Source organism: Mixophyes fleayi, chromosome 9, assembly GCF_038048845.1.
Source record: "Mixophyes fleayi isolate aMixFle1 chromosome 9, aMixFle1.hap1, whole genome shotgun sequence".
Classification (NCBI taxonomy): Eukaryota; Metazoa; Chordata; class Amphibia; order Anura; family Limnodynastidae; genus Mixophyes; species Mixophyes fleayi.
The window spans coordinates 5,617,989-5,643,326 of NC_134410.1; the positions used below are offsets into that span (position 1 = coordinate 5,617,989).

The window sequence follows — 25,338 nt, forward strand, 5'->3', positions numbered from 1 at the left end:
CAAATAGCTAGTTATATTAAGTGTACATTTAGTTCTATCCAGCGAAGGAACGGGGTTCAGATTGCAAAATTTGTGTAAGGTTCTAGAGATGCTACATTAACCATAATTACACATTTTACTTTCTACTTTCCGAAATCCCGGAGGGGAAGTGAAGTGTGACGACAGGAGGGGACCGGGGGGTGGTGAATTGTGTAATTTTGACCCGCCACAATGCAAAAGAGCTCTGCAGCAGGTGGGGGCAAAATGACACGATCAACACTAAAGTTGGTAAGTATAGTTAAAGTAGCATCACCAGGACCAACCACAAATATTGTGAATCATGGCATGGAGGTCCACTAGGAATTGGACAGGATGCGGGAGACCTACCCAGAACAAGGGAGTCTCCAAGGGTATAGTTGTTAAACTGCAGGTTTGAAAAAGTGGAGATGTTGCCTATAGCAACCAGTTTCTAGCTGTCATTTTGCAGAATGTACTAAATAAATGATAACTAGAATCTAGTTGGTTGCTATAGGCAACATCTCCTCTTTTTCAAACCTGCAGTTTAGTAAATATACCCCCCGGAGTTTCCGGGAGAGTTGACAAGTATGATTTTAACCTCTCAGCAGAGCAGAGGGGCCTCTGATGAGCATGGTGTGGGGGGGGGGTTCAGGGACGATTGGGGGTCTCGAGGGCACATCAGTCCTTGGCCCCCTTCACCTGCGGGACTAAAAGTTCCGGCGCTGATTGCCAACCTTTAAAACTTCCCCTTCAAGAGTTCCCAGAGGGGAGGTCAGGAGGTAAGTGTGTGTGTGTGTTGGGGTTGATGCAATTGTAGCACCATGGCGTTACGATGGTGATAATCGCGTCACTAAGCCAGGTGTCTGCCCACTGTGCTCTTGGAAGTGGGCCTGCTCTTTATGGATTCCGAAACACTGCTGGAATTTCGGGAGACACTTATAACTCCCTGGCTGAAAGTGATGTAATGAAAATTGTGGGTTCCCGGCGATCCTACAGCAGAAAGTCTGCTGAATGTGTGTGGAGAATTCAGGACAACAGTGCAGCAAGGAGGAGTGTGACAAGATCATAATACCCATCCCTAAATTAATGGCCGTGACAATGTTTTTTGCTTTGAATTTCCAATTGTCCTGTAAACACTTTCTGCATTCTTTTTATCCTGACTTTTATTTTTACTGTCACATTTAAAATCAAAATAATGCACGATCATTATACTCTATTGCAATACATCCTATAATAACAGTAAAAAAAACAAAACAAAAAAAAAACATTTCTGCCATAATCATTTTTTTTTATAAATGCAATAGAAGCACTACATATATTATAAATGATTCTTCATGATTTACTCTCTAAGCGTTATCAAGCAAGTAAAGAATTAGGACGCAATATCGGCACAACTACTATTAAAAGAAAAGTTGTGCTGGGAATTCCCTGCGCACCATAGAGCACCGTATCGGCAGACGTACTCCGAGAGCGCCTAATGCATGAGATTAGTATAAAGGGACTCTCATGTAATTTCCAATGTGCCTCTGTTTACGCGTTAAACAGCTAATAAAAGCCAGGATGGGAGACATAAAGGGGATAAGAGACAAGCGCAGTGAATAAATGATACTTGGCAGCTATAAGCAGATCTGGTGGCAGATGCTCACTGATGTGCGTTGATGTCATCACTTATACTGACAACGCTGCAGCGCTCCCCGTGTCATCCCTATACGAGCTTCATGAATGTTTTAAACTACAGCACCTGTAGGAAGGTGAGCGAGTGAAGGAAACTCTTTACGCACCTCCGTCATCTCGCTCTGTGATTAGCTGTCATATTTATAATAAATAATGGTGGCCGGCAGTACGGTTGAGTAAACAGCATTACATTTAGAGTGCCACGTGGGTTGGAGCGATGGCATCAGGAGGTTGATGTTCGAGATGGCCTAAATAGCAGGCACTAAACATATATTAAACCAGGGCTGGATCTAATTTATAAATGCTGACGTTTCCGCTCGGTTAACCGCAGCCAATATCGGAGAGATCTGCATCCTGGAATGGGTTAGATGGAATTTTATCATCTAGAACATTTGTTGGGGAAATGACAAGAGTTGAAAGTTGGGCGCAGGCCGACAGCTGAATTCCTTTTGTCATAATGTCTTAGATTTGGCTCCTCTCGCTCAGTGCCCTTTCGTTCACGGATTATCGGTGGCCTTCTTACAAAGAGATATTGTTTGCCTCTAATTTTCTTTTAGGTCACACGAAGCATAAAGGAAAGGTCACTTGCTATTTATGTTTCTATTAGTTACGAGACCGTACCTTTTCTAACCTTCTACTGTCTTTGACTATCTAATTGCTTGCAAGATTGTTGCAAAATCCTGGACAGCCGCCATTGTTACATCCATCACCTTTTCATCAACTGTTATCATCCAATCCCTGGATGGACACTATCTAGTAATTAGCAAAGCGTGATAAATTCTTTGATGCGAGACGTAACATTTTTTTAGAGACAAACTCCATATTCAGCCCCATTTTTAGCGGGTGTCTATTTCCTATCATCTTTAAAAACGTTTGTATTAAACAATGTCTCCAACTAGTACATTGTTGCGGATCGTTTTTTAGGACTATAAATAACAGGGTCTTTGTTTTTCTATTTGTTTAGATATTTGCTTGTTGTTTGATTGCTGCTCACTTCAGGGTATTTGCATTAGGCTTCAGTGTTTAACATTCAGATTAATGTAGGTGAGTGCGGTTAATATTTTAATGTCCTAATTACTATAATCTATTATTTTATGGTCTTAAAGAGTAAAGTGATATTAGTCTTGCAGTCGTTAGAAGGAAATCAACCTATAATTACTCTCTGAGTTTTTAACCGCATTTTGTTAAGCCTGTCTGGGTAATGTCAAATCTATCCAGCATATGAATGTATGTCCGTTAACTGAATGACTTAATAGGAGTCCTTTGGTGACAAAGTTACAAATGATAAGAGTCACACTGGTCGTACGATCAGTCAATTCCTCGTTAGATGTTTTGCTAAGAAGTTTTAATGGATAGTGGCCCTCTGCTTACTAAATATATAACAAAGGGCTCATTTAGTAATGTGAAGAACATAGACTGGCTGCTCTAATCATATTTTGCAGTGTGTTGATTTACAGAGTTATTGAACTGCGAAAAATCCCAATAGGTGATCAGATGACAGCGGCCTCGTTTTGCAGAGTCAGACGTTCTAGGAATCGATGCTCTTGTTATTCCATTCCTGTATTATTTTTAATTAGCTTACAAAACTGTGATAATTTGATTTGGCTTTTTTTTTTGTAAAAAAACAAAAACCCCAAAAATCTTGTGGTCCAGATTCCTGCATAGTAAAACACAAAGCCTTCAATGTGAGATTCTTCACGCGTCACCTGGAGTGAGAGATTCTTCATTTCCTAATCGAAGCAAAATGAAATAATAGACAATTACAAAAGGCTCCATTGCAGCGACGTCAGGAATATGTAAAAACAGCTCCACGAGACACGTTGCCGCTGTGTATTTAAGCCTCTCATGCACTTGAGATCCTGATCTTTGTTCCCAATTGTAAAGCGTTACGGAATTTGCTGGCGCTATATAAATAAATGTTGATGATGATGATGATGATCCTCCACCTTACACCCTCTAGCAGCAGAGAAAACAGACCACCTAATTTTTTCCCCCTGAAAATAACTTTAGCTCAATAACACACAATTTCAATTAAAACAACATACATAAAATATCCATGGTGTAAAAGGACCGCAAGCTAGCAGAATACAGGGGGCTGATGCAGAGATGCTGGGAAAAATAGGTGTAAATTACTCTTTAAAAAAAACAAAACACATTAGCAGCAAATGCACATGTTTTATGACAAGGTATCATCCTCAGTATGTATTTGCACATGCCCTGTAGCACATACAAGTGAGAGCCTCCTAAGAGTCATATATGTGTGTGTGTGCAGGTCTGTATTAGCCAAATTTACCTGAATCTGCCTTTAATGTATTTGGCCTGCATTTGCACCCCCCTCTCTCATCTCCTTTTGCAGGGAAAGCTCTTTGCTATATGCACCTTCTCCAGTAGAGATGGGCAAATTGATTTGGTTGATTGAGGTTTGCCTTTAGTGAATCTAATTTACAAATCGTTTCCAGTTTGCCCCAGTGCATGCATACAACACGGCTCCCCCACCGTCAACAGCAGTCAAGGATTGAAGGAAGCAGCCGCGCTCTCGTCAGTGTTTATCAATCCTTTAGTTGATGATGCGCTGATTGCTGCATGAACCTTGTTAGGTTCACACTTCCTTTTGCAAATAAATAATTAAAATGAAGCTAAGGGTCTCTAATGTTTAATATGCCTGGCCAGAGAGTGTCTGTTTACCTGAAGAAAATTACCAGGGTAAAATTACCAATTATTGTGACATTTTAACGATGGTTTGGTCTTTTCAGGATGTTTCACACCCTGCAAATGTTCCTCTTGCTCTTTCCTTTTATCGAGCCCTTTTACTGTTTAGGTCATTTTCAGAAACTCTTCAAGTAATTAATTTTGCCGATCCTCCCAGTCACACCCCTTACGTACCCAATCTGCTTAGATCATGTCCCTTTTTCGTCCATAAAAAAAACTGAACTTTGCTACCAGAAGTGGGATGTCGGAGAGGAAATTAAAAAGTCTGTGTGAACCTAAAACCACACCTCACAACAATACAGAATAAAAAAAGGATACAATAAGTTCCGCCTCTTATCCGCCTATGAGCAACCTCTAAATTGCCCAGATACTCTTTAAATTGACATAGCCACTCCCCCAGCACGATAGACCACACCCCTTTCCCAAGTGAAATCAGCTATTTTGGAGGAAGCAGGATAATCTATAGCTGCAGTTTAAGAAATTCAGTGTCCTCTAAATATCCATGTGCATGGATTTAAACAAGAATATATTCAGAAATTCTTCACTCCTTAGAAGTGGCATTTTGTAGGCAGTGTAAATATGACAAAGGTTTTTCTTTTAATTCAGTCTTTTACACAATGTTTAGATTTAATATCTGCAAGCGATGGAGACGTTGCGTTGACATATTGTAGTGAGATATCAAACATTAATGTCTGAGAGTTTTGCATTTCGATGTTCAAGATCACAGAGGAAACAAAATATTTCTGATGGAGATGATTCAAAATTATTAAAGAATTCTTCTTGTTTCACATCCATAGAAAGAAACATTTATAGTGTAAGAAGTTAAAATTATCTTCTTCTCATAGTTGTTTTTTTCTTTTTTGATTTCTTACGAATGGTGAAAAAATAAAGAAGAGCGATCAGATTGGCTGACTTACGTGAGCGTTGCTTAAACTTTACTCACAATCAGAAGGTATTGAACAAATCTTTGTTAGTCCTATTTCACAGCATTTTGCTCATACATATAACGATACCAAAAATTCTGTCGGATATTTTAATAAAAAATGGTTGACAATCCATTCATTGGGCACGTACAACGCCACCCCTTACAGATTATAAAATGAACCGTTCAGTTAAACGTTTAAGGACTTGATACATCATTGATTCAACTCAGGTTATTATAAAACGCTGAAGGTCAAGTTTGTCCTTGAAGCTGACTCGTCCCGAATTAATAACTGACCTGCTCATCATTATATCAATTTCTATCTCTCGCAAGCTGTGTCCACTTTATTATCAAATTGATGCTTAATTTCCTGTAACATCCATAGAGGACAGGCAATAAAAAAGTCATTCTAATGTCCTAACACTCTCTCTGCCTCACCTGCCGAATTCTCTTCTGTTGACAAAGAGGAATGTTTGATGAATGAAGCGCATGTTATTAACCATCCCAAGTCAGTGGTATCACAAGGCTCTGCTTTTAGTGGAAATAAAGTGTTATGAATGATGTAGTTTAACATATTCAGATGATTGAAGAGTTTTTGACTCTTCCTAACATATGTTCACGCAAGGTCACAATTTTCACATCTAAGAGCGGTAAAACGTTCTGCTTGTTATCCGTTTCATAGATCTGTCCCTGCCTACTTTATTACTTGTTTAGCTTTCAAGTGAAGATGTAGCAGACCTTCCTGTCACTCTCAAGATTGACATTGCCTTTCCAAACCGGTTTTAATAGCAGTTCTGCTGTTGGAAGAGCTTACTTTAGTTGAGTGACATGCCTGGTACGTGTCACCTTGGAAGATAACATGTAGAAAGAGATTTCAGACTAGTCAAGAGACGGGTTAGCATTAAAAAGAAGTTCTATCTCAGCAAAGATTATGTTGAGTTACTTAGCGCTACGACTTGATTGACGGTGGTTGAGTGCGTCACCTTCTCCTCAACTGTATGGTCAACTGGTCCGTTGAGATTATTCATACAAAAGTTTACTGTCTAAGTTGTGAGGAGCGTCTGGTAGGAGAGCCGGAGAGCTGAGCACAGCGGATGGGGAATGGTTTGGTAGTTAAAAAAAAAAAGCAGGAATTCCTTTGATATTATTCACAGTAATGGAATTATGACCTAAAAATGTGAAACTAAAAAACGTAGACGGTCCTAATAAATCCAAGCTTATGTTTTTTGGAGGAGGGGAGTGGCAATGGTAATTTTATTGGGGAGAATGGAGCTTTTATTCAAAAGTGACCTAGGGTGTTGGATGTATGGATTTGGTTTCATACAGAGGTTTCGTTTGACCCCACAATCTTTCAGCATCGGTGTGACAGAGACTTCACATCACTCCTCTGTGCTGTTTGGAGACTCTGCTCCTCCACACTAAACACAATCTGCAAGTTGAACATATTGATTCCCATAGCCGCCTTCTCACTTTCAACCGTTACTAAGTAAATATATTTTTGAAATTATATGCGCAATATCACTACCAAGAGAACGCTTTACAAACCAGTCCTATTTCTAATTATTTGCTAGATACACTTTACAGTTGCAATTCCATTTTCATGGGCAGTGAGCTTGTGTGGTCCTCTGTCTGTGCCTGGTGAACAATGCCACATCACAAATGTTACAACATTGGCTGTTGTACTGAATAGTTGAATTCAATTAATTCTGCTGATTTCAGATTAATCACACAGTGGTGGCAGCCAGACTTAGATGGATGACTATACCAGCCCACAAAATGTACAGCAATAAAAGTAAGTGTTAGATGCAATCTGCTAGAGACTGTACCTAGCAAATAACTAGATATAGGATAGGTGAAAATTGACAAATAACAGGGAAAAAACGAACTTATCCTTTTATTAGTATAATGAGAAATAGGTTATGATTAAATATAGTCAATTTGCCAATTGTGTTTTGTATAGGTAGTTTCCAGGTAGACTGCTGTGTACCCAGGATACAATGTAGCCTTCCTCTCCTGAGCAGCTTTCTGATTGGTTGTAATGTTTATTGGGTATTCCGTGATGGGACAACAATCCAAAAATTAATTAACTTCCTCAATATTAATAGAGATTGCAAAAGCCAGTTTTTTTAAATAATATCTGGGAGAAGTGTCCTGAAAGTGAAAAATCGATTAAGACAATTAAGTGAACTTATGAAATTATAATACATAAGTTGGCGATTTGTAGCAATTTCCGCTGATCTATGAAAAAAAAAAAATAACATGATTTCATCAGCAATGTTTATTCACTAACGCTGGCTGACACAATGCAACACTTCTTTTGTTTTTCAAATATATTTGCATATGAATCTATCATTTCAGGACATGTTCTAGAACAATTATAATACAATGATCATGCTTTGATCTGTCTGCAAGTCTGAGCTAAGACTTACAGCAGCAATTCTACAACCTGACGATCTTCGTCACTGACATGGCATTAAGTGCCATAGGTTAAATAGGTGAGAAATGCTTATGATAGAGATGGAAATGTTGTCGTTGGATTATAGTTCTATTCCTCAAAATAGACTAATAGTCGCTTACTAGTTGTGCAATATGATTGCATAGTGATTTAACAGACTAATAATATATATGCTACATCGGATAAGTTTGTTGCTTCGTGGCTTTGTCTGCATCAGGGTATATGGTCATGTCCTGAGAATATTTTGACGAGCCCGTTCTTAGCGTTCGCACTTTTCTCCGTCATTTACTCCCTTCTTCGGTAATAAAAATAAATTTTCCCAAAAGCTGATGGATTCATTTACACACGCACAAAACAATATATTCATAATCTTCCCTGGAAATTTCAAATAAAAAATGTAAAAAAAAAATGTTAAAGGGTACAAAATATTGTCTATAAAGTAAATGTATTTAATCTGTTAACATTCATATTTTTAGATTTGTTTTAAAGGAGTATTCATCCTTTCTGGACTTTCTTTTTGGCTATATGTTCAGCATAGACCCTGTGTTTTGTAAGTATAACTACTATAGTCAACATATTGTTAGGTACAGTTTGCTTGAGAGTGTATCTAACATATCTCCTACGAGGTTCCCAACTTTGAGCGGTGGGCATATCTTGTCTTTAATGTTTTCTTTTTACTTTAGGGAACAACTATTCTCTTATATTTTTTTGTTTAAATGTAACTGTTAGAAGTGTGTAGTTGCTATCTATTTTGTATGGATACAATTTATTTCAAACATAAATATTTCATACTATATTAACAATAATATTTCCATACATGACTGAATGGAACACAAAAGACCCCGCCATGATATCTAGTTGCACATTCAGAGATTTTACATTTAGAAAACAGTTCATCTGAAACTATATTGTTCTAATATTGGTCCATGCTCTCTCTATATTTATATATTATTTTTATAACATTTCTTTGAAAGCATTTTGGTATGTTCAAAATAGACCAATTTGAGGCTCTGTTGAATTACGCTTAAACTTCAGTGGATGAGCACGACGGAGGTCATCCCAAGACCTCTTCACCCTCAATCATCCCAGCTCAGTGTGGGCCCAGAGATGGTGGAGCAATTGCTTTTCACTAACATACCAAGTGCAACTTGGACCACTGCTGGGCGCAAAATCAACATCCAAGAGATTGTGTCCTCTCCGATGGGCCCAAGGACATCAATCAGTGTTAGCAGCCGCCAACGTAGGCATACTAATAGATATTAATCACAGGATCATCTATTATTTAAGGTCATGCTAGAACATTTCAGGAATCCTATTTATTGTCATTTAATTCGATCAGCAGACTTGCTCAGCATTAGAAAGGAAATGTTGAATAACCTTTGGCGACCTTGGTATAAGTTGAACAATTAATGTAATGTACATATTTCGTCTTTTTGATTTATGGAGGTGTATACGTTGTTGAATGTTCTGTTCGTGACCATGCAAATCAGCGGGAGGGGCTGTGCTATTGGGATTTGATTGAAGTGGGGCTATTATGAACTAAATTCTGACTAATTGTAGGTAAGCTATACATGTTTAAAGTTTTTTTTTTGAAATGATAAAATCTGTTGTACTCACATTAATGTATCTCAATGTTCCTGGGTGCAATTTGGTAAATCTAGCATGCTGAATACAGATAGGTCTGACTGCTCAGGAGGAGTTTAATATATTTTGCAAACCTTATGAAATTTTCCCCTGAAAATCAGCCCATCAGTATTCAGCAAAAATGTCATTAGACTGGTTATCAGTAAAGGTGATTCAGGCTCATAATTTTACAGTATTAAACATTTGGATTGGCTAAAGATACAATGAACCTGTCTCCGCACTCATTAATAGTACATTCTGCATTGTGTGAAAAGTTTGAAGGGCACATCTTAATTTCCTATTCTCTCTGGCCAGAATCTCTTGTCTGTGACACCCTGGTCTCGCAGGAGAGATGCTCAATCTATTGTATCAAGTAATTAAAAAGTTCACGCTGGATTATAGGCTTAATTACCTGAAAATCATTTGCAAACAGACAGTTATCCCTTAGCAAAAATGTTCTAGAACAGACTCTGAGATCCGGTGATTCTGGAGCTGTTGTGAAATGACACTTTGCAGCGTTCTCTAGCGACATCGGTCGGCTGACTAATGCTGGGAGATGTACTCTGGATCAGTCACATAACCCGGGTACCAAAATTAGTTTAAATAGGGGGGGGGGGATTAGATTGAAAGCGATGTGCCGTGGAAAGCCTCCGGAACAGTCCACAAAGGCACTCCGTGGCGACTTATCTCGCTAATTTTTCCTCGCACCCATAGAGGGGCACAGGGAATTGAGCGGAGATTCCTTACTGCAATAGGCAGTAACATGTGCAGCCAGATATCAACGTCATGTGCGCCGGCACAGTGCTTACAAATAAACCCCCCCTAAGTTTTACCTCTCAGAAATCCTGTGCGTGCACCACACTGAGTAAAACTGACTTCTTGCATTTTGGCTAATATGAATCTGTTTCTGGTATGATTTGATGTTTCAAGCAAACGAACGTTGTTTTATAACACACATGATAGTTTAAAATATTGTTGCTGTGTGTAATGTTTTAGTCATGTTATTAGACCGTTCTTTCAGAAATATGTTACTAGCTTGCTGCTCGACCATTTGCATATCTCTACTTGTTATTGTATAATAGGCTACGTGGTTCATTTTTAGGGCTTGTTCACACTTTTTTTTTATCACTTTATACACATAAAATGCACGAAAAGTGCATTCAAATCTGACTAATAAGAGTCATTAGCAGAAACAATTTATCATGCGTTAACGCACATCACTAGGTAAAAGTGCAAGGCATGAAAAGCACACGGAAAACATGTTAAAAACGTATCACTAAAGCATGTCGTTGTTTTCATTTGTTTCATCCATTTTATCAGCTCATTTGTGTCAACTCACAAATCAGAGAATATTTAAAAGAAAACCAGGACACCTAAGTGATCTAAAGTTTGTTCAGGACATAAAATCTACCCCAATAATCCTTTTTAAGTCCAGTCAATTTAGCTTCATCAGTAATTAAAATGATGGGAATATAAGTATTGTGAGTTAGAGATTTGGGTGGAAAATAAGAGTTTCCAGAGAGAACCACAAAAAGGAGGTATAACTAGGTAACGAGGTGTAACTAGGTAACGAGGTGTAACTAGGTAACGAGGTATAGTTAGGTAACGAGGTGTAACTAGGTTGAGAGGTATAACTAGGTAAAAAGGTGTAACTAGTTAACAAGGTGTAACTAGATAACGAAGTATAGTTATGTAACGAGGTACCGAGGTGTAACTAGGTAGAGAGGTATAACAATTTAACAAGGTATAGTTATGTAACGAGGTGTAACTAGGTAACGAGATGTCACTAGGTAGGGAGGTATAACTAGGTAATGAGGTATAGTTAGGTAATGAGGTGTAACTAGGTTGAGAGGTATAACTAGTTAATTAGGTATAGGTATGTAACAAGGTACCGAGGTGTAATTAGGTTATGAGGTATAGTTATGTAAAGAGGTGTAACTAGGTAGAGAGGTATAACTAGGTAACGAGGTATAGTTATGTAGTGAGGTGTAACTAGGTATCTAGGTGCAACTAGGTAGTGAGGTGTAACTAGGTAGAGAGGTATAACTAAGTAGAGAGGTGTAACTAGTTAACAAGGTGTAACTAGATAACGAAGTATAGTTATGTAACGAGGTACTGAGGTGTAACTAGGTAGAGAGGTATAACAATTTAACAAGGTATAGTTATGTAACAAAGTGTAACTAGGTAACGAGATGTCAATAGGTAGGGAGGTATAACTAGGTAACGAGGTATAGTTAGGTAATGAGGTGTAACTAGGTTGAGAGGTATAACTAGTTAATTAGGTATAGGTATGCAATGAGGTACCGAGGTGTGACTAGGTTATGAGATATAGTTATGTAATGAGGTGTAACTAGGTTGAGAGGTATAACTAGGATAATGTGGTATAGGTATGTAACGAGGTACCGAGGTGTAATTAGGTTATGAGGTATAGTTATGTAAAGAGGTGTAACTAGGTTGAGAGGTATAACTAGGTAACGAGGTATAATTATGTAACGAGGTGTAACAAGGTATAGTTAGGTAACAAGGTGTAACGAGGTGTAACTAGGTAGAGAGGTGTAACTAGGTATAGTTAGGTAACAAGGTGTAACGAGGTGTAACTAGGTAGAGAGGTGTAACTAGGTATAGTTAGGTAACAAGGTGTAACTAGGTAGAGAGGTGTAACTAGGTATAGTTAGGTAACGAGGTGTAACGAGGTGTAACTAGGTAGAGAGGTGTAACTAGGTATAGTTAGGTAACAAGGTGTAACGAGGTGTAACTAGGTAGAGAGGTGTAACAAGGTATAGTTAGGTAACAAGGTGTAACGAGGTGTAACTAGGTAGAGAGGTGTAACTAGGTATAGTTAGGTAACGAGGTGTAACGAGGTGTAACTAGGTAGAGAGGTGTAACTAGGCATAGTTAGGTAACAAGGTGTAATGAGGTGTAACTAGGTAGAGAGGTGTAACAAGGTATAGTTAGGTAACAAGGTGTAACGAGGTGTAACGAGGTGTAACTAGGTAGAGAGGTGTAGCTACTTTAGCGCACAATGCAGGGTAACGCATTATGCATCACGTTTACTAGTTTTAGTGGAGAGAAATGCACATCTTGTGGTGTAATTATTTACCCCAGGGTGTCATGGACCCATTGAATTCTTTTTCAGGTCTGTAAAGTTCACATGTCCCCATTTTTTAACTGTACATGTGCAAGGACAGGGATAGTTTTCATGTATTGGGCAGAACGCCATATAGTTCAATGAACCGAGGGTTTTGGATATATTTTGATGTTGTTTTGATGCACATTTAATGGACTCTGCAGAACTAAAAGGGCATTAAAAATGCAGGTACCTTGTATACTTTCTAGGAGTAAAACGAAATAAACTTCTAGAAGTGCCCACTTCCAAGTAATCATCTGTATATCTTAACACCATCAAACGTTTGTGCTTCATTTAATTTTGCACCAGTGAACAATATGTAAAATTCCTATGTACCAATGTTAAACTTCAAACGTGTGTGTCACCATAAGCTGAATTGTTTTAAACTCCATAATTAACTAGTGATCAATATAAATTTTCTACATTCCAACAATTAAATCCAAAAGTGCACATCATAGGCAAAATCTCTTTTAACTCCAAGTATCTTCTTCAATGAGCTTTGTTACATACATAAGTGAACTCTATAAACAAATATATAAAAAATAACTGTGATATTCTTAAAACCATTTTTTTATAACAAGAAAATCTAAAAAATATTGCACGTACATCAAATCAACTTGATTAAAAACTTATCTGGTCCCAAATGGTAAAAGGTGTTTTTTTCTGGCTTGAAATAGAGATAAACTTAGAAAGTTTACCCAACGCGTTTTGTCCCTTTATTATTTAGGACTTCCTCAGGGGGTATAAACGTATGTTCCATTCCTGGGCACTATTTATGGAGTCTCCAACATAATTGAGATATTAATCCAGAACTAATGTGCAAGCGCCCGCATCTTACCAGGCATCTGCTCATAAGCCAAATCTTGTTCTCGGTTACAAAACAGGGAAGTAAACTAGAATCTTTATTATCTTCATTATCATTATTATCATTATTATTATCATAAATTATTATTATCATTGTCATTATTTACATTATTAATTGTCTTCATTATCTTCATAACTTCATTATCTTTACTGTGTGTGCGTCAGTTATGAATCGGGCGCTTAAAGCTAGCACGTATCTCCTTTCTGCACAGGAAAAGGGATCAAACTTGTTTACGCACGCGTCCCAAACTATTCTACGCAAAATTACCAAAACAACTAGGCACATTACAGGGAAATATCTTTTTAAACTCTGGTGGAGTTTAAAACGTTTCTGCTTTTTTGGTTCGAAGTTTAACATTGGTACGTAAGAATTTTATATACTGTATTACCCACTTGTGCAAAGTGAAGTGGTAGAACACTAAAGTTTGATGTTAAGATAAACACAGATGATATCTTGGAAAGAAGAGTTCTTTAAGGGGCTTATTCACTATATAAGTATGTTTTGCACGCGGGTGATTTTTTTTGAAGAAAAAACAATATTGCAGTTGTGTTATTTTGTCTTCGCTACTATCCTTGGATATATGGAGCAGAGATATAAGAGACACAGTGGATCGTCATAATACACAGAGGAGCATAATGTGATTATCCCAATGGTACATGATTTTCTTGAAAAATAACACTATAAAGGACGGCAGTAGACAATAATCTGTGAAGAACTGGTAGCTCAAGGTTACAAAACATTAAAGCTGTTCAGTGCAATAAACTCTGCTCCATCTGCAAGTCCGATCATCTCCAGTGTTTATCTATTTGTACCCCCCCCCCTTCCCCCCTGTGCAATACATTGTAATTCATACACCAGACATTCCAGGAGAGGGTAAATATATAAGTACACAAGTACGGCTGTTTCCTAAGTAACTCCATGAAAAGTTAATCTCCTAACCCGTGTATCCATCTATAATACCTCTTGTGTAATCCATCACAGTATATGAAATTATTTTATATATTTTAATATAAAGGAGTCGAAGGTCACGGACCAGTAAGCTTACTAGAATTAAACATCTCAGAGCAGCAATCCTGTGCTTAATAAGTGGTAAAATAAATGTCTTGTGAATGTCTTAGATACATAGTTATTTGCTGTAATTAAATTGTAAGGTCAGGCAGGGGAAGGTTTGGAATATCATAGCATATTCCATTCATCACCTAAGGCATTAAGCTCACCTCTTTGATCTCTACATGTGCATTATTACCCTCTAGTGATCAGGTTATGTTAGCTCTGTCTTCCTGCTATAAATACTTTCATATTTTCTTGCAAAATATTACATTAAATTACTTTTTTATGTTTTAATAGGCTCAGGCACAGACATTTCTCTTCCAAAAAAACATGCAATATAGCTTTTTTACCGAGTAATAAGAGACAAAATGTCAAGGACTACTAACTATACTTAATGTAATGTCACCTAAAGGGTGATGTTGACTAAATTATGATTAAGTTTTAGTACACTTCAGTGACTTTTTCGGGTAATTCCATTTTTAGTAAGCGCAAGAAATACACATTTGCTTGTAGATTTGTAAGATAAGTTGTAAACGACAAAGCATATGTTCTTGTTACTGCAACGATGAACTTAAATCTACTATTGAAGACACAATTGATATGTCAGTCAATTAAAGCAAAGATTATGAAGACTAGCACGTGCAGTGAAAGCCAGGGCTATCGCTCAGGCTGGAATTCAAATCAAACTGAAACCAACAGAACTGTATACTTGGAACTCGCACTGAGAGTCATCTGGTTTAACACTGTCAATGTGTGTGGGGGCACTTCTCTATCTTGCATCACTCTGAGATGGGGATGATGCGGTGCACGGAAGCCTAAAGCTTCAGAGATTCGAGGGCTGGCTTACATTCTCCAAGGTAATGTAAACGTCAGCTGAGAAAGGTTGACATGACACCGTGCCATAGAGGACGATATTATTGCTAGGGTAAAACAGTGGGGGAAAAATCCACACCCCCTTTGTATTGCTTTTGTGGGATCCCTGCAACTTTGCAGCCCACAGCATTCGTTTATACTCTTTGGATACGTTTGGGTCTGGAGTTTGCCAAGATCTACAAATTAGCCAAACTTTTTGGGCTCAGCATTTGTTCCTCTTATTTTGAAAGCGAGCACTCATCATCATCAACATTTATTTATATGGTGCCCGCAGATTCCATAGTGCTCGGTAATCAGTACTACGTTCTTACCATCTTTTATATGCAGGTGGAACCACAATCTTTCGGGCACCCAGGACAATTGGAAGTCCTTGCCAAGGACTCCGTGTCTCTCATATAATCCTCAATGTGAGTGCAGACAGAGAGTGCAGGGTAATGTCACACACGATGGGGATAGTCTTCTCTGAGACAAGCACGGTGTCTATATATTCCCCACCTGTGTACAAGAATACAGGCCAAGGTAAAAGGTTGTGATAATGCAGGAACACACATTGGAACGAAAGGTAAGAGGTACCTATACACCAGACCTAACCACCTACGGGAATGTATAATTTTTTTAGCTTGAAACTCCTCCTGTTTCAGAATATTCTCTATCTGACTCCACGTTTAACTCAAAAACTTCTTTAAGCCAAAAAATTCCCCAGACATTGCTGCACGACAGAGATCCTAAATAAGATCACCACCCTATGCCCTGTATAAGGCTGTACTCCATGATGGAACCAAATCAAGTTCCTACAAGCCGCCCCTCTCACGCAAGACAAGTTCCCAGTTTCTAATTGAAAGATCCACTTGTCTCGTGTGATTAAACTTGGAAGAGAACAGCGTTTCGTCTGCCTCACCAGGTTTCTTGCATTTTACAGTTGTGCCAACTGCTTTGTAAATATCACAAGTCTGTATGAAGACACCGCAAAACTTGGCTCCTTGTAGCTGAAGCTGGTACTAGAGCTGGGAATGAATGCTGGATCTGCGCGGTGTGCACATATGCAAGCTGACAGTGATTGATATTTTATTTACAGCTAAATATATTATTGCATGTGGAAAGGACGTAATGCAAATAAATCATATTTGTTTACCTAATGTAATTGTATAGACCTCAATGCCCATGGCGCATTCACATTAAAGATTAAGGGTTTCACTGCTGCCAGCTTTTGCAGAATGTAGTGTTCCAGGCTTGGCATAGTCGGTACAGTTCTGCTAAGCAGTAAACTAAGTACGAAGGTAGTATGTATGGAAATGAATGTATTAGGCACTTTACTGATGGACAAGTGAGCGAGCCCCAGGGGTGAGGGTCAGACCTATTTAGGTAATTAGTAACAATTGTTATCCAGAAACTGCCATTTTAGTGCCACATAAATATTATTTTACCTGTGTAATAAAATTGCATTCATTATAATCACCTCTCCTCTCTTGTCTCAAAATATCTCCCAACTCAGCAACTCCGTTCTGCACAAGATCTGCGTCTCTCATCCACCCTCATTACATCCTCCCATTCCCGGTTACAGGACTTTTTTCGGGCTCTATGGAATTCTCTCCCTTGCACAATAAGACTCTCCTCTGGTCTACAAACTTTCAAGCGTTCTCTGAAAACCCAGCTCTTCAGACAAGCTTATAATATCAGGGGCAAACGCAGGATTTGTAGAGTGGGGTTTCCACCATGCCGCCAGTGGGCGTGACCAGCATGCATGGGGGAGTGGCTATAATTTTAGACAGTGCTTGGCTGCTCTCCAACTCTTCCTATCCCTATAATATACATGGGCAATGCTGCGTGCACTACTGTTAGGTGCACCCAGCTCTCCCATTTCAAGCAGAGCTGTGTGAAGCGGGAGCAGGGTCCAGCCACCTCAATTATGCAGTTCCCTAGGCTTGGAGGGGGTTTCCAGGCACTAGGAAACCCCCGCAGTTTGCCTATGAATATTCTTCAACCACCCTCTTAACCTCACTACCTTAGCCTATTACCATCCGTTACACAATTTCACACAAGACAACTACCCCCTGACCAACATTGTTGTGTGACGGGATCATTTAGCTTTTGAGTCACTTTTACCTTTGCAGCCTAGCTGGACCGAAATGCAAAATGTAGACTTAACCTCATGTATCAAACTCTTATTGTCCCATAGATTGTAAACTTGCGAGCAGGGCCTTCTCACCTCCTTGTCTGTTTTACCCAGTTTGTTTATTAGTTTACTATGTTTGTCCCCAATTGTAAAGCGCTACGGAATATGTTGGCGCTATATAAATAAATGATGATTATGATGATGATAATCACCTGATACAGACCCTGTATTAGGAGTGTGATGGAAATGTCAACGTTATGGTGAGAAATTACAGCTATAAAGAATTTCATCTCCTATAGGGTAATTCCACCTAAAAAAAGCTAACAATTGTGTTTGGAATCAGGTGAGATATGTTAAACAAAAAACTGTCACTTACTCAGGCTTCATATCACACAGGGGACCCATGGTGGGTCAAATGGTCCAAGTAGAACTATTTCGTTCTTGCATTCAGCAGGCCATTTTCCAACAGCTAGTAGTGTTGTCAAGGCACCATGCCTTGGAGACTCCCATTCATGTGAATGAGAATCTCACATGGGAGGGGACATGACAACGTCGCTATCAGAGCGCCGTCCTCTGTACAGCGCTGCCTTATATGGTGGGGTCATATAGATAAACCGTAATAATAGATAAATAAAATGCAATCATTCCACGTGTCTTGCTTTTAAAGGCTATTGCTCAAATGTTCAGCTTGTGAGCGTGTTTTCTGGTTTCCAATCTGCAGTGCTCTCCACTATTTCAGTTCAAATAAATTGAAATAAAACAATTAATACAGGTGAAGGAATAAATGCATCTTCTTTATTATGTGTTCTAATTATATTTTATTGTTTATTATGCTGGCCAAGTAAATAGTTCCCCAGCCAGAAAGAAGCATGTTCAATTACCTTGTGGCCATTAGATTAAATATTTATATAGAGGTTTCAATTACCAGCTTTCTATGAATGAGGCTCAATGCAGACTCGTAAACAATGGTGATGGTCAACAATGGTGCCCTTGGGTCATAAATAGAGAAAAATAAAATCAGGTTCCAATTAGTCCTTAATTCGTTTACCTATAGAGATCTACTGGGCAATTACAAAGGTTATATGGAAAATTGAGAGCAGTAATAGAACCCAACAGGTCTCTGTGGGGCTGGGTATTACTGTTCTTAAAGAAATGTTAATTAACTTTCAATTAACACTAAAGGTCTCCCATGGATAGCCCACCTTTATGTTCTTTTTGCAGGAACTGTCTGTTCTCATAAAGGTTTTGTAAAACTGTGTTAATAAGGTATTAGCTGACAATGGAGAATAGTAACAATGTATACATACCAGGGAAATAATCTTGCATTTTTAATGTATATTTTAAATATACAAATTCATTATTGTGCATGAATGTAATGGGTAGAAAAGAAAATGCTAATTCGGTCAATGTTTTGCAAACGTTTAAAACAAATGTTTTAAATTAATCAACATTTTAAAATACATTTTAATATTTTTTTACAGGATTACAAAAATCAATAAAAAAAATAAAATAAATAAATTTGGTCATGCCTTCTCTGTGGACAGTTGAGCTGCCCTCGGTCAGTTATGGGGCTGTGCCCACTTATCAGCTAAATATAATGCATGCCTCCCAACAGTCCTGATTTTAGGGCCACCAGTGTTTGTCCTGCGTGTGGGAATGTTGCAGGAAGGGTGGAAGCTAATGGGCAGCCTAGCTCTTTACAGGGTAAGGCAGCCCTCTTGGGGCGAACAGTGAGCAGTCATAATTGGGCTAATTTAAACCCAGTTGGCACTCTGTCCTGTGCTCCATAATCTGATCTTTGTTCTGCCCAATCCTAGACCGTTTCTCTGTACTGGGATTAAACTCTAGTATGTATCCCAGCCAATCTTGGTGACTTGTCGGAACACATCTAAGTTGATACATTGTAATTAGCTCCGGACACTCTAAATATAAAATCATCTTTACAAATATTACATTACTCTAAAACACAATGTTGCTTCTTATGGTACAAATAGCCAATGGATACTAATGTATAGGCCAGAACTACATACATCGCTCTGCTTTATAGAAACGCAAACATAGTTAACATCAACCTTTATTTGTTTCTTAATCACCAGCAGTTACCTACTGATTTCTTCCTATGCATTTGGCTTTAATTGATGTTTATTTTATAAGACATAGGTTTTGTTTTCCTGCCTCAGCTTGTTTTCGGCAGGTAAGGATTAGTACGCAATAATCAAACTATAATATGTGACCTATATAATATATCATCTAGTACATTGTGGGGTATATTTAATAAAAATCATCGATAAGGCTGATTTTGTATGGGCAATAGAAAGTCACTTATCGTACACTTATCGGGGCAGTCTCACACGCGTGACACAAGTAGCTCATTCATGTGTGTGCAACGGAACTGAAAACCCAGACCTGGGGAATCTTAACGCTGGCGGTGACCACTTGATGTATGCAATAAATAGCCCCCTATATTACTAGACAGGCCAGTAAGAATGTCTCAGTGTTATTAATAGGGAAGAAGTGCAACAGATAAGAATCCAGATATTTCCTTGCAGAATAGTGGAAACACTGAACTGTATGTAATATAACTGCTGATTCTGCATTAAGGACATAAAACTGGACTTACATCATCTTAACATCTTTTCCTCCTGTTGCCTGGTTTAAAACATTGTTCATTCACAGTACACGTGTACGTGTGTGGAGGTAACACTAATGACCTGTGTCAGTAGGTGTAATTATAATTTGTACAGCTGCAATTAGCAAATAACTATTTGAAGGCTGCAGACACACTGGGTCCTTACAGAAACACACAATCTCTGTAAGCTGTCAGTACAATAATTAAGGCAGAAATAATTGTTCCATGGCTGTAGGTGTTAATTAGGTAACACTTCCCGTCTCCTGTCGGGTAAAGAAAAGTAATGATATCTGATAAGTTGACTGATAACTTTTCACTGTGACGAGCCAAAAGTGGATGCATATATATAACACATAGGGATTTTCAATAGTACATCAAGAGATCCGGTCACCTACACACAATGGAGGAGTCGTTTTGTAGTTTAAACTAGTACTTCTGAGAATGCGGTGTGTCATTTCCTCGGAAACCAGCGATGTCACACAGGTTTTATAGAGAATAAATAGCATGGTGCACAGCGGTTAGCATATTGCTGCCTCAGAACCCTGTGGTCATGGGTTTGATTCTGGAGTTTGTATGTTCTTCCTGTGTTTGCGTGGGTTTCCTCCCGGGGTTGTTTCTCTTTCACATTCCAAAGACATACTGGTAGGTTAATTGGCTGCTGATGCAATTAAACTGTATGTGTGTTCGTGTTGTAGGGAATATAGATTGTAAGCTCTGCTGCGGCATGGAGTGATGTGATTGAGCAAATATTCGGGCCAGTGACTCTAAATCACTGGCCCGCCCCCTTCTCCTCCCCTCTCCTCCCCTACAAATACTCCTTAAATGCAGCGCATTCCTGCCACTAGTACACAAGGCTTTGAACAGGGCATCACTTTAAAACAAACTTAACATGGCCAAAACTGAACTCATTGTCGTCTTTCCATCAAGAATCTCCTCCCCTGCCAACTCCTCTTTAATTGTTGACATCACCACTATCTCCCTTGTTCCCCAACCCATCAAAGTCAGTCACTTGCCCAATCCTGTTGCTTCCAGCCAGGGCCGGTGCTAGGGTCCACGGCTCCCTAGGCCTTTTTTTAAAAAAGCGCCCCCCCCGCAAAAATCGCTGCCCCCCCCCCCCCCGCAAAAATCGCCGCCCTCCTCCCTCCTCTCCTTACCTTGTCTCACCACCGCCGCCTCTCTGCTCCGTCTCCTCCCCTCCACTCACTGACACTAGTAAGTGGAGGGGAGGAGACGGAGCAGAGAGGCGGCGGTGGTGACAAAATAGCCTCTTCCCCCCTCCCAGTGCATCTGAATGCTGTGCGGCGGCCGTGACAGGTATGGTCAGCGGTCGCCGCACAGTTTTAAATTCTTTTAGAACTCTGTGGCGCCCTCCAGAGCCTGGCGCCCTAGGCAAGTGCCTAACCTTGCCTAATGGGAGCGCCGGGCCTGCTTCCAGCTAAAGAAACATTCCCCGTATCAGACCGTTTCTCTCCCAGGATGCAACCAAAACTCTTATCCACGTACTGATTATTTCTCGCCTTGACAACTGCAATCTTCCCCCGCTCCCATCTCGCTCCTCTTTCGATCTATACTTAATTCTGCAGCTAGACTTATGTTCCTCTCTAACCGCTCCACTTCTGCCTCCGTTCTCTGCCAAACCTTACACTGGCTCCCTTCTCCCACAGAATCCTCTTCAAACTCCTCACCCTCATCTATAAAGCCATCTCAAACTCCACTGATCCCTACATCTCCAACCACATCTCCATACATACTCCCTCTTACTCTCTCCGGTCAGCCAATGACCGTCGCCTTTCCTGCCCTCTGGTAACCACATCTCACTCCCTTATCCAAGATTTTCCCATGCTGTCCCCCACCACTGGAACAATCTCCTGCGTTCTATCAGACTATCCTGTATAGCTTCAAAACTTCTTTGAAAACCCACCTGATCATAAAAACCTACCAGTCCTCCACTTAACCATTTCACCATGTAGTATACCTCACCCTCGTTCATCCACCATTTCTCCTACTCTTGCCCTCAGGTCCCTTTACATTGGCTCACCCCATGTGTCAACCATTTGTCTGCCTCTTTCCCTTTAGATTGTAAGCTCTAGTGATCAGGGCCCTGTTCTCTCCTGTTCTCATTACCTAGAACTTGCTCACCAACTACACTGCGCACCTCCTCCGTGTGCTCTCTGCCCAGTGTCTCCTCTCCTCTATTGTTTTTACGCCTCTATCAGTGGCTCTAAACCTGTTAGTTGCCTGTTAATGGGCACAGGTTTCAGCCTGAGCTGAATATACCCCTTGTACCCCTGTATCTGTGTTGAGAGTTGTAGTGTTATTTGTTTACTGTACTGTACGGTTATACCATGTACTGTCTTGTTGTTTGCCGTGCGGACCTCATATGGTGCCCTATAAATAAAGATTAATAATAACAATAATAATAACCACTTACTGGGACCTATTTCATAGCTGTCCCTGAACCAAGACAAAAATACACGAATCGATGGAATAAATCGGGACAGTATATGAATAAGGAAAACACAGGCCCACAATCTGCAAGTTAGTTGCAGGTGTGTTATAGTAATAACTTATTGTATTTACCAAAAGGCCCCAGTCAGAAATGGAAATTAAGCAAATTCTCTGCTGACAACATCTTCCATCTGCCTCCAATTAGTAAATCATTAGTAAGTAATTTAGCATCCCCTGTGTGTGAAAAACGTGAAGTTATGAAAGCTCTCTGTGCAAAGCACAAACCCCCAGAAATCCTGTTTATAATCAATAAGAAATCGTTATTTATGCCTTAGCGTGCAGCGCCTGTGAGCTTGTACTCCTGGAGAGAGCAGAACTAAATCGTTGCGCTTGCAGAGGAGTTTTTATTTTTTTGAAAACTGTATTAGTTTGGGAATAAAAAAAATAACAAAATATCTAGTGGTTTCCAGATAGGAGTTTGTAAGTAAACATGGAGTGTTAACTACAAATGACGCATCTGCTGAGACTAAATTGTCTCTCGTCTGCATGGAGTATTTCATCTGCTTTTTTAATTAGTTAATTCACTTGCAATTTTCCATGCCATATATTCTTACATGGCTTGAAATTAGTTTTTTTTTTTCCACATTAAACATAACTCACAAGTTTTATTATCTTAATATTGAACAATAAAGAAGGACTTAAATTCTTTGAGAAAAATAAGGAGACTTTGTTCTGAGTTACGGATGGAAATATTCTGGTATTTATAACGTGATTAATATGGATAGAGCGCCGTGTGTTCTCAGACTCGTGCAGCACAGCGCTTTAGACGTGATATTACTTTTAGATAGAGAAATATCTGACCCCTATAAACCGCAGGATTGGCTTGTAATGAAACTGGCTTGTGTGTCGGTGTGGTGGACAGTTTAGATTGTAAGCTCTTTTGGGGCAGGGACTGGAGTGAATGATTAAACATCCTCTGGAAAGCGCTATGTAATATGTTGATGCCATATAAGTACAGGGCAATCATGATTAATATACGTATGTGAATATGTCCAATATATAGTACAGGGTTTCCAAAACCCAGTCCTCAGGGCTCCCCAACAGTGCAGGTTTTCCATATCTCTAAGCAGTAACACAGGTGTATTCATTACTGACTGACACATTGTAACAGATCCACAGGTGGTCCTAATTATGTCACATATGATCCAGAAAACCTGCACTGTTGGGGAGCCCTGAGGACAGGGTTTGGGAAACCCTGATATAGTACACTCTGAAACTTTGCGACAATGCTGGCTCTGCTACGATAACTGAAACCATTGCTCCGTCTGAGTACCTACCACGCCATATCTACGGTTATGCCAGAACCACATCACGTTACCTCTGAAACTAAGTTTTCCTCAACTCTAACATTTCACAAATCGTAGAAGTTAAAGCAAAGGAATTTTATTTATAATCATTCATATTGCGCTAACATATTCTGTAGTGCTGCACACTCGGAGTGCTATTTAGGCCTATCTGACCCTGTGAGCTTACACTCTACTTTCCATATCGCAGACACAAACATACTTTCCAAAAATGTTGTCCGGTGCTCAAAAACTAGCAATATATAAATCACTATGTGTCAGCATATACATAAAGGAGAATTTCGTGCACAAACATACTTTCCCATGTAATCGAGCGCCAATAAACTCACTGTCGTCATTTAGAATAGAAAACAAAATCGCCACTTTTGCACGGATAAAATAATGCATCTATACATTTAAGGTTCTGTGGCTGCTTTTATAGTGTTGCATATATTAAGATACGTGTCACTGTACATATAGTGTATACATGCTTCCCACGCAAACATGCATCCATCATCATCATCATCATCATCATTACCCCCACCACCATCATCCCCACCACCACCATAATCATTATCCCCACCACCACCACCATCATCATCATCATCATTACTACCACCATCAGTATCATCATTACCACCACCACCATCATCCCCACCACCACCATCATCATCATCATCATCATCATCATTACCACCACCACCACCATTATCCCCACCACCACCACTATCATCATCATCATCATTACTACCCCCATCAGTATCACCATTACCACCACCACCATCATCCCCACCACCACCACCATCATCAGCACCACCATCATCATCATTACTACCATTTCCATCATTATCATCATTACCACCACCATCACCATCATTACCACCACCACCATCATTACCACCACCACCATAATCATTATCCCCACCACCACCACCACCACCATCATCATCATTACTACCATTTCCATCATTATCATCATTACCACCACCATCACCATCATCACCACCATCACCATCATCGCCACCATCATCACTACAACCACCGTCATCACTATCACCATCATCACCATCATCACCATCATCATCACATCATCCCCACCACCACCACCGTCATCACTATCATCATCATTCCCACCACCATCATCACCATCATCATCAACACCACTACCACCATCATCCCCACCACCATCATCATCATTACTACCACCACCATCATCACCAGTATTATCACCACCACCACCATCACCATTATCACTACAGCCAACGTCATCACTATCACCATCATCACCACCACCATCATCATCGCCACCACCACTGTCATCACCACCATCATTGCTACCACCATCATCACTATCACCATCATCCCCACCACCACCGTCATCACCACCACCCCATCATCATCACCACCATCATCATCATCATCATCACTACCACTCTCATCATCATCATCATCAACACCACCATCATCAACCCCTTTGCTGCTGGTACATAATATCATAACTGCATGCTCA

General features: G+C 39.6%; 1 protein-coding gene and 1 long non-coding RNA gene across 2 annotated transcripts in view; both read left to right on the forward strand.

The window, feature by feature from the left end:
- Nucleotides 1–25,338, forward strand: part of PCDH11X (protocadherin 11 X-linked) — an 875,653-nt gene that overhangs the window by 674,524 nt on the left and 175,791 nt on the right. The window lies entirely within an intron of this gene.
- On the forward strand, nucleotides 10,879–11,268 carry LOC142101396 (uncharacterized). Its single transcript, XR_012679004.1, has 3 exons — nucleotides 10,879–11,026; nucleotides 11,125–11,152; nucleotides 11,189–11,268. It is a non-coding gene; the product is annotated as an uncharacterized LOC142101396 (long non-coding RNA).